The sequence below is a fragment of the Symsagittifera roscoffensis genome, chromosome 4, assembly GCF_963678635.1.
Source record: "Symsagittifera roscoffensis chromosome 4, txSymRosc1.1, whole genome shotgun sequence".
Taxonomy (NCBI): Eukaryota; Metazoa; Xenacoelomorpha; order Acoela; family Convolutidae; genus Symsagittifera; species Symsagittifera roscoffensis.
Window position 1 is genome coordinate 67613906 of NC_087065.1, and position 17799 is coordinate 67631704.

The 17799-nt window shown below is 44.0% G+C and overlaps 1 protein-coding gene across 1 annotated transcript in view; it reads left to right on the forward strand.

The window, feature by feature from the left end:
• Positions 1-16718: 16718 nt before the first annotated feature.
• Positions 16719-17799, forward strand: part of LOC134843987 (uncharacterized) — a 46606-nt gene continuing 45525 nt past the window's right edge. Inside the window, exon 1 of the mRNA XM_063860414.1 lies at positions 16719-16729. The gene's annotated coding sequence lies outside the window, so the exon portion shown is untranslated. The remainder of the gene's footprint in view (positions 16730-17799) is intronic.

Sequence of the window (17799 nt, forward strand, 5' to 3'; positions counted from 1 at the left end):
CAGAGGGTGCGAGATAACGCGGCGAATTGCGAGCAGTTGAAGTCGGAACTTGAAAAAATTCAGCGGCGATAACGAGAGCTCGACAGGCAAAAGGAAAAGGAAACCAGGACGACGGAGCGAGCTGTTTGCAAGCTCAAAGCCGGAGTCGCGCATGGAGGCGGATGAGGCTCCCAGGTCGAAGCGACGATTCAACTTGGACCGGGCGGCTCAAGAACACATAAACGAGGGGCTGGAAGTATGGATACCAACCGAATCAGCGTCCTCCCTGCGCGGTTCGGAGACGACGCAACCGATACGCCCGTTGATGGAGGTGGCACTGCCTGGATACACCCCGAGCTCAACCCCGAGCAGCAGTAAGGTGAGCGGGAGCTCGTCGCGTCTTAAGGAGTTACACGAGAGGCTACAGCTGAGAAGTGGTGAAAGTCCAGCTAGAGCGGAGGTACCCCCAACTTGGAGAGAGCAACCGGTCAGGAGCGTGGTGATCGCAAGCTACAAGAAAAACACGGAGGGCAGATACCACAGGCACAACCGCATGGATTGGAACGTGGCGCAGCGGGCGAGAAGGGATTGTTTTCATGACGCGTCTTGTGCTGAATATTACACACAGCCACGAATACCGGAGGGTGCAGTTCACCTGATTGTAGGGGAAAGCCTGGTACGGGTGCTGACCCGAATCCAGTCGCACTGGCATACTGGAGTCTTGAGTTTCTCTGGAGCCGCAACACCGCAGATGTTGGCATCACTCGAGATGGTAGGGATGGCAAAAATTTACACAGTGACTTTAATGATGGGGACCAATGATGTGTCCAGAGGGGAATTAAGGAAAGTCATGAGGCTACATGATAAAATGAGTTGCATCCTGTAGGAGTTGCGGATTCAGATGGATCCCGCCATACTCACAGTTTGCACCATCCCTTACAACATGATGGCCGACCAACACGCGATGGAAATGAACGAGAAAGTGCGGGTCCTGAACGAGATAATCAGGCAGATACATCAAAGGAGTGTCCTCCCCGTCAGATTGTTGGACGTAGCCGGCCAGATGGAGCGGTCCTTCCCAGAGGACGCGTCCTCAGATGGAATCCACTTCGACAGGCCTAGGGGCGTGGAGTGGTTGAACGACGTCTTCCAGAGGCACATAAACGAGTTGGAGGCAGACCTGCTTGAGACGGCCCAATTCACATTCGGTCCACCCCCAAATTCCCCTTGACACAAGACCCCCGTAGAGAATAAGAGAGGGGAGAAGCCAGCGGAGGCAAGCCGGACGCGATATCTGGAGAAAGTAAAGGAGTTGGACCTGGAGGATCTGGAGTGCAGACAGGAGTTGGCAGAACTCCTGGGGCTCAAGCATGTGTCACACGAGGACTTGAGTCGGCAGCAGTGCGTAGACTGGCTAAAGGCCCACGAAACGCATTTCTCAAGAGCAAGAATGATGAAGACGGCTGATCTGACTGGGATTCCCATGAGATCAGTCATGATACCGATAAACTACAGACCTCTCAAGTTGCTGGGGAGTCCGGGACTAATAGTGGAGCCCCCCAAGCACCGAACAAGTATCGCCAGAATCAGATTGGCAACTCCTGCGCAGTTGAGGGTAGTAGACAAGCTACTGGAACCAAAAGAGATTGAACTAGCAGACGCCGCTTACGAGGGTGCGAAATTGGCAGACGACCCAAAATATGGGAAACCCTGCGGCAGTGCCCAATTGTATACGATAGAGCGGATCCAGCAGCCGCGAGGGTGATCATCGTGACGGGATCGGATGTCGAGGGAACGTCTCCCAAGTTGTTCTGGCCGGAAACTCTGGTATACTCGCTGCCAGTTGCAGAGTTGAACCAGATATTGACCTTGGTGGTGGCGATAAAGTCAGTGATGCCTTGTGAACCAGAGCTACTGCTGTTCGCAGGAATGAACGATCACCTGCATGCGGCTGGGCTTCTAGAGCAGCTGAAAGGGGATGAGCCTACGCCAAAAAAAATCTGGGAGGCTATCCAGACGTTGTTTGCCGCGATGAACGGGGTGCACGAAAATGTCAGTTCGCGATTTGGACCCAAGACGAAAGTGTTATTCACGACGTCGCCCGGATAGGCGAGCATGCCTCCTGCTCTGCAGTTTGTGTATGCTATTTTGATCATAATTAGCCGAAGGGAACGCATGGCGGATCCTGATGGCAGCTCCCAATCGAGTGCTGGAACCCACGAACTTGAGACTTTGGAAGTCAAAACTGGCGGCGGCGTGGGCGGCGTGGGCGGATGTGTCCCATGCGTTGAGGGGATTTTATGAATTGGCAGACATACTCATTGTACTGGATGAGGCCCTCTTACTCGAGATCTCGAATCTTGCCAGGCAGCTGAAGTTCAGTCCGATAGTAGGGGATGACCGCCCGATATTAAGTCTTCTGACAGCCAGCTTATGATTCCGAGGCATGGACGTGACCATCACGAGCTCCACGAGCAAATCTAAGGGACCAAGTAACGAAAGGAAGAATGTGGCTGCGACCGAAAAGCAACTGCAGTCGATGGTGTATCGACTAACACTAGAGAGAGGCAGGTGGCCGTTTCTAATACCAAGACTAGAGAATGCTACTGACAAGACAAGGGAAAGTGCCCCACCTCTGGTGAAGCAGATCTCGGAATTTCTTGAGGAACAATTGGAGGCAGCCGAGAGCAGGGAGATGACGGTGGCTAGGTTCGTCACGGCAGCGAACGAGGTCACCATTGGAGGATTCTGGAGGGAACATGCAAAAGGTGAGCTGAGGACGAGGAAAGATCAAGAGATCCTGAAACTCTTGAGTCCTTGTTGGGAAATACATGGCTGGAGTGTTTTGTGCGAAAGAGACCATTTTTGGGGCCTTTGTACAAGAACAATTGAGCATGCCCATAAGCCTCTTGCTAGCCCTATACTTAGTTTACCCAAGCTACCTGTTTAACATGGGTCCAGCGTACATGTTCAGTCGGGGTGTAGAGACACTTCGGATTGATGGGTATCTGGCACTGGTGCTCCTGACTCATGGCGAATTGGTGTCATTCCATCGGCTGATGAAGTATGGAGAAACCCTGTCGATGGGAAAAACCCACTCGAGTATAGACACTTATTCGTATAAATGCGCGGCGGGACTGAAGAGATTGCTGGTGGAGTATCTTCTGATGCAAAACCGACACATGACCGGTGAGGAGAAGAACCCGAAGACGAGAGAGGAATGGATGGAGGCGAATGGTGGTATCCCTCTACTGACCGATCTATGCCTGGCGATGAAATCTGACCCAGTGGGAGAAATCAGGGGACTAGAGGAAGTCGTGACTTGCATTTACGGACCAGCGGTGACATACGCCTTTCCGGACCCTCTAGTGGCTGCATACCGCCATTCAGTAGTACACGAATTACCGATATGGGATGATGGCAGGATGATCGTGGAAGAGGGACACATCGCGCTCAAGGACGAGATGAAGTTTGCCACAAGGAAGTATCGGGCGCCTTACGGATTGGAACAGGTGGAAATGAGGCAAGAAGGGAGAGAGCTGGATGCGGCAGGCTCGTTATATGTGGCTCTGACGGAATATAAGAAGCAAGACCCCGCGACACCCTCACCCCTGTCTGTGGGCACTCCTGGAGACAAGAGAAGTGGCCCCGTAGAAGACCGATTTAGGAAGATACTCGAGAGAAGGCAAGCTGAGTCGGTAGAAGAGAGCATGGACGAAACTCTCAGTGAAACGGGGGAGGAAATGGAAGTGGGGAATACACCTGAGCCGAAACCAGCAGAGGTGGATTTCACCGCCCAGGAGCTACTGCAGGACCTGATCAGAGACGATTGGGCAGACACTGCCACGCCACCACTAACCTCATCCCCTCGTAAGAACCTGGAACTACCACTGACAAGTGAGACTTCCAATATGGGGACGATACTTTTGAGTGCTGAAGAGAGGCAAAAGAATACGTTTGAGGGGAACAGGGATATGTTTCTGGGGACTCTGGATGAGAACGCTTGGCGGGATTTCTTGAGTGAAATTGATCAAGAGACGACGCTGGATAACTTCAAGGAAGAACTGTGGAACACGGTGGTCAAGTTTGGGGAACCAGTGTTGAAGGCCAGTGGAGTGGATGAAAAAGCAAGAAAGGAGTTGCTCAGCAAGATGGTCAAGTTGAGCGAGACGCGACAGAAGACCAAAGATGATGAATGTAGAGACGGCTCTACGCTGAAGAAAAAGACTGATGATAAAATAAATAAAATTAAGGGGAGGATAAGATTAAGACTAGTAATATAATTAAGAGTACTAGTATCCTTAAGGCTCGAGCAGGGGGAGGCAAGAGTTGGAAGGGTGGAACCGGGACGGAGAGATCGAATCTGTGATGATAGTGACGACACCCCCAAGCAAAGGTATGAAGTCTCGAAAGAGGAAGCGGGAGATGGAGGAGTTGAGCAGCCCGTCGGTGGATGCTGTTTCGGAGAAGAACTTGAGGGAGACTGCCCCCATGATCTTAGCGCGGTGGAAGACGGCAGCCTACAAGAGTAGCTCCGAACCATGGAGGCTAACCGATATAGTAAAAGAGATAGAGGTCTCGACAAGTCTGGTAACAGAGGAGGACTTCAAACCTCAAAAAGCAGGCTCGAAAAAGGGTTCGACGAGTGGAGAAACCTGGGAAGTGGATGTGGGCAGAGAATGGATCTCGAGCGAACATCAAGCTGTTGGCAAACAAGTGTTCAACGACCCTCTTGAGAAGAATGCGACGAGGCATACGGCTCGACCTTGGTGGGTGGCCCTAGAGACGATGAAGGAATTGGAGGACTGTCTGAAATTGGGCTACTCAACAGAAAGCAGAAGTCAACAAGCTGGAATTGGGAAGTCAGCTAAAGCGAACTTGGCAGAGCCTGTTGCAGGATTATTTTGAGGAGGCGATGAGAACACCTCCATCAGCCTTGCCTCTGATGGCGAATCCCTTCGTCAGAACCGCGGGACAACTGATGTTCGCGTGGAGCCTAGTGGGAATAGAGTTGGAGGTCTTGACTTCATGTGACAAATTGAAGTTGGGCAATAAAAACCTGGAAGTCTATCAGATGCTGGTACAACAAGTCGCGAGGGACAACTCCGGTCCGAGCCTGGCGAGAAGAAAAGATGCCACTTGTTTCTTGAGGTGGATATTGTCCGTAATGAACAATAGCACCGTCCAAGCGTGTCATCAGAAGGCCATGGGGAGCAAAACCATGGAGAGAAGAGTCTCCACGGTCATACTGAACGTGTACCAGAGTACGGGAAACGAGAAGGAAGATGACTCGAGGCAATCCCTAGAGAATCATAGAAAACTTGATGAGATACGAAGATTCCACAACAAGAAATTTGAAGAGGGGCATGATGTGCATCGCAACTTAGCCTTGGCTGAGGGTTACGTGAGACCCAATAAAAAGGGAGAGTATCAATACGTGTCTGGAGTGATGGGAATAGCGTACAATCCTTTCTTAAATTCAGAAGCTGCGAGCGCTTACAGGAATCATGAGGTGGCGGAGCTCTTAAAATTTTGGACGGACAAGATAATCGTTGTCGATCCAATGGAAAGGGAGAAACCGAGCCTGGGCCGGCTACTTGAGCCGACGCCAAAGGTGATAAGCGTGCCGCGTTCGAGCAAAAGAGTAGAATTGAGAATGGGAAATGGGAATGGCATGATGACTACGAATTTGGGAACGGTTTGGAAATTGCAGAGACCTTCCTGGTGTCCCCATCCCCATGCGAGCTTGATTGAAGAAGTCACGGAACGAGTGAGGCTAACACCAACAAAAGATGAGGATCTGGGAACGTTGGACGTGATACACAAATTGATCCTACCACAGAGTAAAGAGTCGGACGGAACAACGAGTGAGCTGGGATCACTGAAGAAGTTGGAACCTGGTAGCTGTCTTGACTTGACGTGCGGAGGCGGAGGGCACACTTGTGATGGACGATCATGTGTCACAATACAATATTTTCAGGGAGAAGACCTTGTCACTTGGTTTGGCGATATAACAGAAAGAGAGAAGAGCGAAGTGCAGATAATGGCTGAGTGTTATACGAACTTCACAGTGAATGTAGCAACGGCGCTGGGGTTCTTCTCTAGAATTTGTAGTCTGCAATCACTGGAGATGCTGGAGTCTGAACACCATTTGGTGACGGCGTTGAGCGTGGAGTCGTGGCCAGGGGCGTTGCAAACCACCCAGAAACATATCAGAGGATGGAAAATTGGTCTAGAGGCGGAGATGGGATTTCCAGTGAGCGAAGTTTATGACCTGCCTGTGAATGCGAAGTCTTTGGTGGGCTCAGTAGTGGCCAACGTATGTGGGAGCCATTATCCATTGCACATGGCAAGGGTGGAGGTATCCAGCCAGAGGATACTAGTGGATAAGGCCTTCTCGGCACCCAAGTGCGTACGGCTGGCTCGAATGTCGCATCATTCACACGGACTGTTGAGGAAGATCCTGGGAACGGTGCCAAGGGCACAAAGAGATGAATTGAGTGAAATCTGGGGAGAAGAACTCTTGAGCTTAGGAGACGAAAATAGGAGTGATTTTGAGAGACAGAATGCCATCGGGAAGCCGATAAGTGATGTCCCAGCGCCGGAGGAGGATGATGTGGTGCACGAGAAGATGATGGAGCTGGAGCCTCTGCTGGAAGCCTCGGGGGAACGCAATCTCCGAAGCATAGAAATTACACATGGGGAATGCCCATGCCACTGCTTGGCACAGACAGTCTGGTACCCGGAGCATACAAACCTTTGCTTAGTGAGGGATGTAGAAGAAATTCAGTCAATCGGGTTACCCGATCTTCAGCAGAAGGTGACCATCTTGGTAGTAAGTACGATGTTGGCGTTACGATGGATCGAAGAGAATGTAACGAAGTATAGGGAGTCGAAGACACATACGGCGGAATCGATACACGCTATAGATTACAGCAGGAGACTTGAGTTGTTTGAGACTGTATGCAAGGTATTTGCCATACCAATGGAAATCAGGCATGTATGGAGCCGCATTAGGTTCTTTCCGTGGTTTAAAGCGACGTTGACATCTTGGTTGTACATAGCGACAAAGGATCATATGAAGAATTACCAGAAGGAATATCGACAGGAATATCGAAGAACGTGAGCATTAGCCTGCACAATTCCTTTTGCTTAACAGGGAATTGAAAACGAAAGGTTTACCGAATCAGGCAACGAGGTTACAGGAGCAGAAAGAGTGGATGCGATCCTTCGAACAATTGAGAGCATGGGAAGAAATTGTGATCAGCTCTGATGATGAGGAAGCAAGGAATGCGAAGCGAGCAGGGAGCTCAATGTGGGTTTCTTGAGTCTTGAGAGGGAAAGGAAGGGGCTCGAGTGTGAACTCGGATAAAATCCGAGGTCACGGAAAAGAAATTTTAACGAAACAAAATATTGTTATTAATATGCTATAGTTATTATTTAAGTCAAAATGTTGCATGACAAATTTCTGATTGGATAGGACAAAAAATTTTTTAATCATAAGCTTCAAAAGCGGATATTTAAGGTGCAGGTATATGAAAATTTTGATTGCTGTTCAGCGATAGTGTTACAATTTTATATAGTGGTGAATTTTGGGATGTAGATAAACTTAAGTCTGCTGCAAACTTCTGTAAATGACCACTGGCACTGTATCTTGAGCAACACTCGGTATTCTGGGGACTCACTGGCAGGCGACAACTCGCGATGAGGACATCGATCTTGAGTCCGGGGAGTATGTGCCAGTCGGTCATGTTTGGAAGTTTGACCTTGAGGAATACGAACTACGTGATTTTGGGATGAAGTTTAATTTATCAAAAATTTGAACTGATCCTGTCATGCCCAATTTTCTCGCAAAACTGAAAATCTCAGAAATACAAGATCAGAACATCCGATTTACAATCGCGGGAAAGTATTGAAAAAGCAGCGGGAAATTGCTATTCGCAATTTCCAGATACGAAATAAACACGAGTAGAGCCGTCCTATCCTGAAATAGGAGAAGGAGTGATTACAGAAGGAGAATACATTTATTCGAGTTGAACTAGAGTGAACCCTCAGTGGAAAGGTGGACAGCTGGGGTGTCCCAATGGTTCAGACAAAAACTTCAATTCTTGAGTCAAAACTTATTTCCCTTGTTGAAATTAATTAGTATCAAACTTCTAAAGTTATCATACTTAATTCTCGAGTTGCTTACTGATTTAGTTACTCCAATTCTTGAGTGTGCTGGTATGTGAGTACCCAATTTAGTTTTCTCGAGTGTGTTTTATGATTGTTATGTTGAGATAAGGAGAGTTTTAGGTTGATCCATCTGAAATGGATCAAAGTTCCACTGTCTAATAAAAAGTAACTGTGCGGATTGTTCCGACCCTGTTTTTAACGGCGTTCGTGTGTTTTGGGTATTTTGAGACCTAAGTATGGGGACGTTCTTATTTTCTAGAGTGGGGGGGGGGGGGTATTTTGGTAGTGGCCTTTAAGCTGTAACGGGTTTTTAGTCTCATGTCGCAAGCGAACCGAATTGGCTCCGACCGTTTTGAGGTAGAAAAACACAAGAGATAGTGTCCCTGACTCTTGAGCCAATCGTTATAGGGCCTATTCTTCTTAAGCCTCATATGTGACCGAAGTAGGCGACTGTTACATTTCACACCTTTAATCGTTTTGTAAATATTGTTAAAAAATTTTAATCCTGATGATGCACAAAATGTGCGAAAACGTTTGAATTAATATTTTAAATTTCTTGGAACAATAATATGTCGTGCATTTCGATATACAAGCTAAGTGGTAGTAATTTGAGTCTGACAAGTCGATCAACGTATGACAGCTCAGTGTCGACAATCCAGCGTGTAGCTCGTTTCTGTACAAGTTCTATTCGTATCAGAGCTGTCTTTGTTGGGTACCATACTTGTGAGGCGTAAAAAAGTATTGGAACAACTATACCACAGTAAACATTGAGTTTTTTAGATTGACTCGCACTGATTGGGGAAATTCCGTTTGATCAGAAAAAAGCAACCCATTATCTTAGAAAAACCGGATTCAAACTGTTAAGGGGGAATTGTTTTAATGCAGGTTCGTATTCGTTGAGCCACAAACTGGCCAATAATGCAATTATTATAATAGTTATAATAGTTACAGTAATAATAATAATGCTTTGAGAGTGTCTAATGTTGTGACGGGAATGTAGTCAGTTGATCGGCGTATTGAATAAATATCATTCAGCAGTTTGACCAGGGCATAAGTAGTTGAGGTTTGTTTTCGTACACAAGTCACCCGAACACTCGTGCAAGAATAGGAGTTAAAGAGATGGGACACAGGAGGTAATAAGTTATTCTAATGCGTTATGCAAACAGGAGGTAATGTGTTGTTCTAACGTTTTTTGACGTTAGAATAACACATCTGAAGAACAACTCGAACTTAAATAAAATGACTGAACAAGTTCTGACAATAGATTAAAACGCAAAACGAAATTCCTGTTTGATTTATTAAACAGGTATTATGAAAACGTTTTTTTTTTTCCAGATGAGATCTGGTTTTTTTTTAATTTTTTATTTTATTATTTTTTTTGAGACGCTTTTTCGAAAAATTCGCTTTCCCAAAAAACTACCCGTCAGATTCTCATAAAGGTGGTACCAATGGATTCAGTAGCGTTTCACCTACCTGCCTGCATGAAATTAAGGGCAATTTTTACCCTACCCCACCCCCTACGGTCTTAGAAAAGCTTCACAACTCGGTACTTTTTTCACTTTTTGCCCATTTTTTCGGAAATTTTCGATTTCCTCAAAAACTACCCGTCCAGATTTGGGATTAAGGGTTTAATCGATAGACCAGGTTGTAGGAAACTCCCATGCACAAGCGGCTGGTCCCTAATTTGCTTAGGGGAAGAGCTATAGACTTAGGAAAAGTCACTTTTTTGATTTTTTTGCCTATTTTTCGGAAATTATCGATTTCCTCAAAAACACTACCCATCCAGATTTGGAATTAAGGGTTTAATCGATAGACCAGGTTGTAGGAAACTCCCCCGCACAAGCGGCTGGTCCTTAACTTGCCTAGGGGAAGAGCTATAGACTTAGGAAAATTCACTTTTTTGACTTTTTTGGCCTTTTTTCAAATCTTTCCGACTTCCTCAAAAACTACCCGTCCAGATTTGGGATTAAGGGTTTAATCGATAGACCAGGTTGTAGGAACCCCCCCCTACCCAAACGGCTTGTCCCTAATTTGTCTAGGGGAAGAGCTATACACTTAGGAATAGTCAATTTTTCGGTTTTTAGGCCATTTTTTCAAACTTTTTCGATTTCTTCAAAAACTACCCATCCAGATTTGGGATTAAGGGTTTAATCGATAGACCAGGTTGTAGGAAACTCCCCTGCCCAAGCGGCTGGTCCCTAATTTGCTTAGGGGAAGAGCTATAGACTTAGGAAAAGTCACTTTTTTGATTTTTTTGCCTATTTTTTCGGAAATTATCGATTTCCTCAAAAACTACCCATCCAGATTTGGAATTAAGGGTTTAATCGATAGACCAGGTTGTAGGAAACTCCCCCGCCCAAGCGGCTGGTCCTTAACTTGCCTAGGGGAAGAGCTATAGACTTAGGAAAAGTCACTTTTTTTGACTTTTTTGGCCTTTTTTCAAATCTTTCCGATTTCCTCAAAAACTACCCGTCCAGATTTGGGATTAAGGGTTTAATCGATAGACCAGGTTGTAGGAACCCCCCCCCCCTACACAAACGGCTTGTCCCTAATTTGTCTAGGGGAAGAGCTATACACTTAGGAATATTCAATTTTTCGGTTTTTAGGCCATTTTTTCAAACTTTTTCGATTTCTTCAAAAACTACCCATCCAGATTTGGGATTAAGGGTTTAATCGATAGACCAGGTTGTAGGAAACTCCCCTGCCCAAGCGGCTGGTCCCTAATTTGCTTAGGGGAAGAGCTATAGACTTAGGAAAAGTCACTTTTTTGATTTTTTTGCCTATTTTTTCGGAAATTATCGATTTCCTCAAAAACTACCCATCCAGATTTGGAATTAAGGGTTTAATCGATAGACCAGGTTGTAGGAAACTCCCCCGCCCAAGCGGTTGGTCCTTAACTTGCCTAGGGGAAGAGCTATAGACTTAGGAAAAGTCACTTTTTTTGACTTTTTTGGCCTTTTTTCAAATCTTTCCGATTTCCTCAAAAACTACCCGTCCAGATTTGGGATTAAGGGTTTAATCGATAGACCAGGTTGTAGGAACCCCCCCCCCCCCCCTACACAAACGGCTTGTCCCTAATTTGTCTAGGGGAAGAGCTATACACTTAGGAATATTCAATTTTTCGGTTTTTAGGCCATTTTTTCAAACTTTTTCGATTTCTTCAAAAACTACCCATCCAGATTTGGGATTAAGGGTTTAATCGATAGACCAGGTTGTAGGAAACTCCCCTGCCCAAGCGGCTGGTCCCTAATTTGCTTAGGGGAAGAGCTATAGACTTAGGAAAAGTCACTTTTTTGATTTTTTTGCCTATTTTTTCGGAAATTATCAATTTCCTCAAAAACTACCCATCCAGATTTGGAATTAAGGGTTTAATCGATAGACCAGGTTGTAGGAAACTCCCCCGCACAAGCGGCTGGTCCTTAACTTGCCTAGGGGAAGAGCTATAGACTTAGGAAAAGTCATTTTTTGACTTTTTTGGCCTTTTTTCAAATCTTTCCGATTTCCTCAAAAACTACCCGTCCAGATTTGGGATTAAGGGTTTAATCGATAGACCAGGTTGTAGGAACCCCCCTACACAAACGGCTCGTCCCTAATTTGTCTAGGGGAAGAGCTATACACTTAGGAATAGTCAATTTTTCGGTTTTTAGGCCATTTTTTCAAACTTTTCCGATTTCTTCAAAAACTACCCATCCAGATTTGGGATTAAGAGTTTAATCGATAGACCAGGTTGTAGGAAACTCCCCTGCCCAAGCGGCTGGTCCCTAATTTGCTTAGGGGAAGAGCTATAGACTTAGGAAAAGTCACTTTTTTGATTTTTTTGCCTATTTTTTCGGAAATTATCGATTTCCTCAGAAACTACCCATCCAGATTTGGAATTAAGGGTTTAATCGATAGACCAGGTTGTAGGAAACTCCTCCGCACAAGCGGCTGGTCCTTAACTTGCCTAGGGGAAGAGCTATAGACTTAGGAAAAGTCACTTTTTTTGACTTTTTTGGCCTTTTTTCAAATCTTTCCGATTTCCTCAAAAACTACCCGTCCAGATTTGGGATTAAGGGTTTAATCGATAGACCAGGTTGTAGGAACCCCCCCCCCCCCCTACACAAACAGCTTGTCCCTAATTTGTCTAGGGGAAGAGCTATACACTTAGGAATATTCAATTTTTCGGTTTTTAGGCCATTTTTTCAAACTTTTTCGATTTCTTCAAAAACTACCCATCCAGATTTGGGATTAAGGGTTTAATCGATAGACCAGGTTGTAGGAAACTCCCCTGCCCAAGCGGCTGGTCCCCAATTTGCTTAGGGGAAGAGCTATAGACTTAGGAAAAGTCACTTTTTTGATTTTTTTGCCTATTTTTTCGGAAATTATCGATTTCCTCAAAAACTACCCATCCAGATTTGGAATTAAGGGTTTAATCGATATACCAGGTTGTAGGAAACTCCCCTGCCCAAGCGGCTGGTCCCTAATTTGCTTAGGGGAAGAGCTATAGACTTAGGAAAAGTCACTTTTTTGATTTTTTTGCCTATTTTTTCGGAAATTATCAATTTCCTCAAAAACTACCCATCCAGATTTGGAATTAAGGGTTTAATCGATAGACCAGGTTGTAGGAAACTCCCCCGCACAAGCGGCTGGTCCTTAACTTGCCTAGGGGAAGAGCTATAGACTTAGGAAAAGTCATTTTTTGACTTTTTTGGCCTTTTTTCAAATCTTTCCGATTTCCTCAAAAACTACCCGTCCAGATTTGGGATTAAGGGTTTAATCGATAGACCAGGTTGTAGGAACCCCCCTACACAAACGGCTCGTCCCTAATTTGTCTAGGGGAAGAGCTATACACTTAGGAATAGTCAATTTTTCGGTTTTTAGGCCATTTTTTCAAACTTTTCCGATTTCTTCAAAAACTACCCATCCAGATTTGGGATTAAGAGTTTAATCGATAGACCAGGTTGTAGGAAACTCCCCTGCCCAAGCGGCTGGTCCCTAATTTGCTTAGGGGAAGAGCTATAGACTTAGGAAAAGTCACTTTTTTGATTTTTTTGCCTATTTTTTCGGAAATTATCGATTTCCTCAGAAACTACCCATCCAGATTTGGAATTAAGGGTTTAATCGATAGACCAGGTTGTAGGAAACTCCTCCGCACAAGCGGCTGGTCCTTAACTTGCCTAGGGGAAGAGCTATAGACTTAGGAAAAGTCACTTTTTTTGACTTTTTTGGCCTTTTTTCAAATCTTTCCGATTTCCTCAAAAACTACCCGTCCAGATTTGGGATTAAGGGTTTAATCGATAGACCAGGTTGTAGGAACCCCCCCCCCCCCTACACAAACAGCTTGTCCCTAATTTGTCTAGGGGAAGAGCTATACACTTAGGAATATTCAATTTTTCGGTTTTTAGGCCATTTTTTCAAACTTTTTCGATTTCTTCAAAAACTACCCATCCAGATTTGGGATTAAGGGTATAATCGATAGACCAGGTTGTAGAAAACTCCCCTGCCCAAGCGGCTGGTCCCTAATTTGCTTAGGGGAAGAGCTATAGACTTAGGAAAAGTCACTTTTTTGATTTTTTTGCCTATTTTTTCGGAAATTATCGATTTCCTCAAAAACTACCCATCCAGATTTGGAATTAAGGGTTTAATCGATAGACCAGGTTGTAGGAAACTCCCCCGCACAAGCGGCTGGTCCTTAACTTGCCTAGGGGAAGAGCTATAGACATAGGAAAAGTCATTTTTTGACTTTTTTGGCCTTTTTTCAAATCTTTCCGATTTCCTCAAAAACTACCCGTCCAGATTTGGGATTAAGGGTTTAATCGATAGACCAGGTTGTAGGAACCCCCCAACAGAAACGGCTCGTCCCTAATTTGTCTAGGGGAAGAGCTATACACTTAGGAATAGTCAATTTTTCGGTTTTTAGGCCATTTTTTCAAACTTTTCCGATTTCTTCAAAAACTACCCATCCAGATTTGGGATTAAGAGTTTAATCGATAGACCAGGTTGTAGGAAACTCCCCTGCCCAAGCGGCTGGTCACTAATTTGCTTAGGGGAAGAGCTATAGACTTAGGAAAAGTCACTTTTTTGATTTTTTTGCCTATTTTTTCGGAAATTATCGATTTCCTCAGAAACTACCCATCCAGATTTGGAATTAAGGGTTTAATCGATAGACCAGGTTGTAGGAAACTCCCCCGCACAAGCGGCTGGTCCTTAACTTGCCTAGGGGAAGAGCTATAGACTTAGGAAAAGTCACTTTTTTGACTTTTTTGGCCTTTTTTCAAATCTTTCCGATTTCCTCAAAAACTACCCGTCCAGATTTGGGATTAAGGGTTTAATCGATAGAACAGGTTGTAGGAACCCCCCCCCCTACACAAACGGCTCGTCCCTAATTTGTCTACGGGAAGAGCTATACACTTAGGAATAGTCAATTTTTCGGTTTTTAGGCCATTTTTTCAAACTTTTTCGATTTCTTCAAAAACTACCCATCCAGATTTGCATAATGAATGCATAAGCTTCTCTTTCACTTTTTTTGCGTAGGAAGAGTGCTATCGACTTGAGAAACCTGAAATTTTAAAACAATTTTAAAATAATCAATATTAAAATAATCAAACAGGTCTCTCCAGCTTTCAGCTGGGCCCCTAGTCAGTATGCTGAAAGAATTTTAAATGCGGAACTGTTAAGGGGGATATAATAGGTTCGAGTTCATCGATTAAAGGAAACTTGGTACAAATTTACTTGTTTGGTCCCGTGAGAAAACTAGTTAAGTTGATTGGTTCCGCCTAATTACTAAAAACAAAAGCAAGCGCGGGATTCGAATCTCACTGGGCCTGGATTACAAAATTCGTATCCGCTAAGCTATAACTAAGCCAGTTGTGTCATCAAGATAGAGAAATTAAGATGCTTACTGTGTGAATTAATCCAAATACTGTATACTTAAATTTTGAATTGATCCTGTCATGCCCAACTTTCTCGCAAAAACTGAAAATCTCAGAAATACAAGATCAGAACATCCGATTTACAATCGCGGGAAAGTATTGAAAAAGCAGCGGGAAATTGCTATTCGCAATTTCCAGATACGAAATAAACACGAGTAGAGCCGTCCTATCCTGAAATAGGAGAAGGAGTGATTACAGAAGGAGAATACATTTATTCGAGTTGAACTAGAGTGAACCCTCAGTGGAAAGGTGGACAGCTGGGGTGTCCCAATGGTTCAGACAAAAACTTCAATTCTTGAGTCAAAACTTATTTCCCTTGTTGAAATTAATTAGTATCAAACTTCTAAAGTTATCATACTTAATTCTCGAGTTGCTTACTGATTTAGTTACTCCAATTCTTGAGTGTGCTGGTATGTGAGTACCCAATTTAGTTTTCTCGAGTGTGTTTTATGATTGTTATGTTGAGATAAGGAGAGTTTTAGGTTGATCCATCTGAAATGGATCAAAGTTCCACTGTCTAATAAAAAGTAACTGTGCGGATTGTTCCGACCCTGTTTTTAACGGCGTTCGTGTGTTTTGGGTATTTTGAGACCTAAGTATGGGGACGTTCTTATTTTCTAGAGTGGGGGGGGGGGTATTTTGGTAGTGGCCTTTAAGCTGTAACGGGTTTTTAGTCTCATGTCGCAAGCGAACCGAATTGGCTCCGACCGTTTTGAGGTAGAAAAACACAAGAGATAGTGTCCCTACTCTTGAGCCAATCGTTATAGGGCCTATTCTTCTTAAGCCTCATATGTGACCGAAGTAGGCGACTGTTACATTTCACATCTTTAATCGTTTTGTAAATATTGTTAAAAAATTTTAATCCTGATGATGCACAAAATGTGCGAAAACGTTTGAATTAATATTTTAAATTTCTTGGAACAATAATATGTCGTGCATTTCGATATACAAGCTAAGTGGTAGTAATTTGAGTCTGACAAGTCGATCAACGTATGACAGCTCAGTGTCGACAATCCAGCGTGTAGCTCGTTTCTGTACAAGTTCTATTCGTATCAGAGCTGTCTTTGTTGGGTACCATACTTGTGAGGCGTAAAAAAGTATTGGAACAACTATACCACAGTAAACATTGAGTTTTTTAGATTGACTCGCACTGATAGGGAAATTCCGTTTGATCAGAAAAAAGCAACCCATTATCTTAGAAAAATCGGATTCAAACTGTTAAGGGGGAATTGTTTTAATGCAGGTTCGTATTCGTTGAGCCACAAACTGGCCAATAATGCAATTATTATAATAGTTGTAATAGTTACAGTAATAATAATAATGATTTGAGAGTGTCTAATGTTGTGACGGGAATGTAGTCAGTTGATCGGCGTATTGAATAAATATCATTCAGCAGTTTGACCAGGGCATAAGTAGTTGAGGTTTGTTTTCGTACACAAGTCACCCGAACACTCGTGCAAGAATAGGAGTTAAAGAGATGGGACACAGGAGGTAATAAGTTATTCTAATGCGTTATGCAAACAGGAGGTAATGTGTTGTTCTAACGTTTTTTGACGTTAGAATAACGCATCTGAAGAACAACTCGAACTTAAATAAAATGACTGAACAAGTTCTGACGATAGATTAAAACGCAAAACGAAATTCCTGTTTGATTTATTAAATAGGTATTATGAAAACCTTTTTTTTTTCCAGATGAGATCTGGTTTTTTTTTAATTTTTTTATTTTATTTTATTTTTTTTGAGACGCTTTTTCGAAAAATTCGCTTTCCCAAAAAACTACCCGTCAGATTCTCATAAAAGTGGTACCAATGGATTCAGTAGCGTTTCACCTACCTGCCTGCATAAAATGTAGGGCAATTTTTACCCTACCCCACCCCCTACGGTCTTAGAAAAGCTTCACAACTCGGTACTTTTTTCACTTTTTGCCCATTTTTTCGGAAATTTTCGATTTCCTCAAAAACTACCCGTCCAGATTTGGGATTAAGGGTTTAATCGATAGACCAGGTTGTAGGAAACTCCCATGCACAAGCGGCTGGTCCCTAATTTGCTTAGGGGAAGAGCTATAGACTTAGGAAAAGTCACTTTTTTGATTTTTTTTGCCTATTTTTCGGAAATTATCGATTTCTTCAAAAACTACCCATCCAGATTTGGGATTAAGGGTTTAATCGATAGACCAGGTTGTAGGAACCCCCCCTACACAAACGGCTTGTCCCTAATTTGTCTAGGGGAAGAGCTATACACTTAGGAATAGTCAATTTTTCGGTTTTTAGGCCATTTTTTCAAACTTTTTCGATTTCTTCAAAAACTACCCATCCAGGTTTGGGATTAAGGGTTTAATCGATAGACCAGGTTGTAGGAAACTCCCCTGCCCAAGCGGCTGGTCCCTAATTTGCTTAGGGGAAGAGCTATAGACTTAGGAAAAGTCACTTTTTTGATTTTTTTGCCTATTTTTTCGGAAATTATCGATTTCCTCAAAAACTACCCATCCAGATTTGGAATTAAGGGTTTAATCGATAGACCAGGTTGTAGGAAACTCCCCCGCACAAGCGGCTGGTCCTTAGCTTGCCTAGGGGAAGAGCTATAGACTTAGGAAAAGTCACTTTTTTGACTTTTTTGGCCTTTTTTCAAATCTTTCCGATTTCCTCAAAAACTACCCATCCAGATTTGGAATTAAGGGTTTAATCGATAGACCAGGTTGTAGGAAACTCCCCCGCACAAGCGGCTGGTCTTTAAC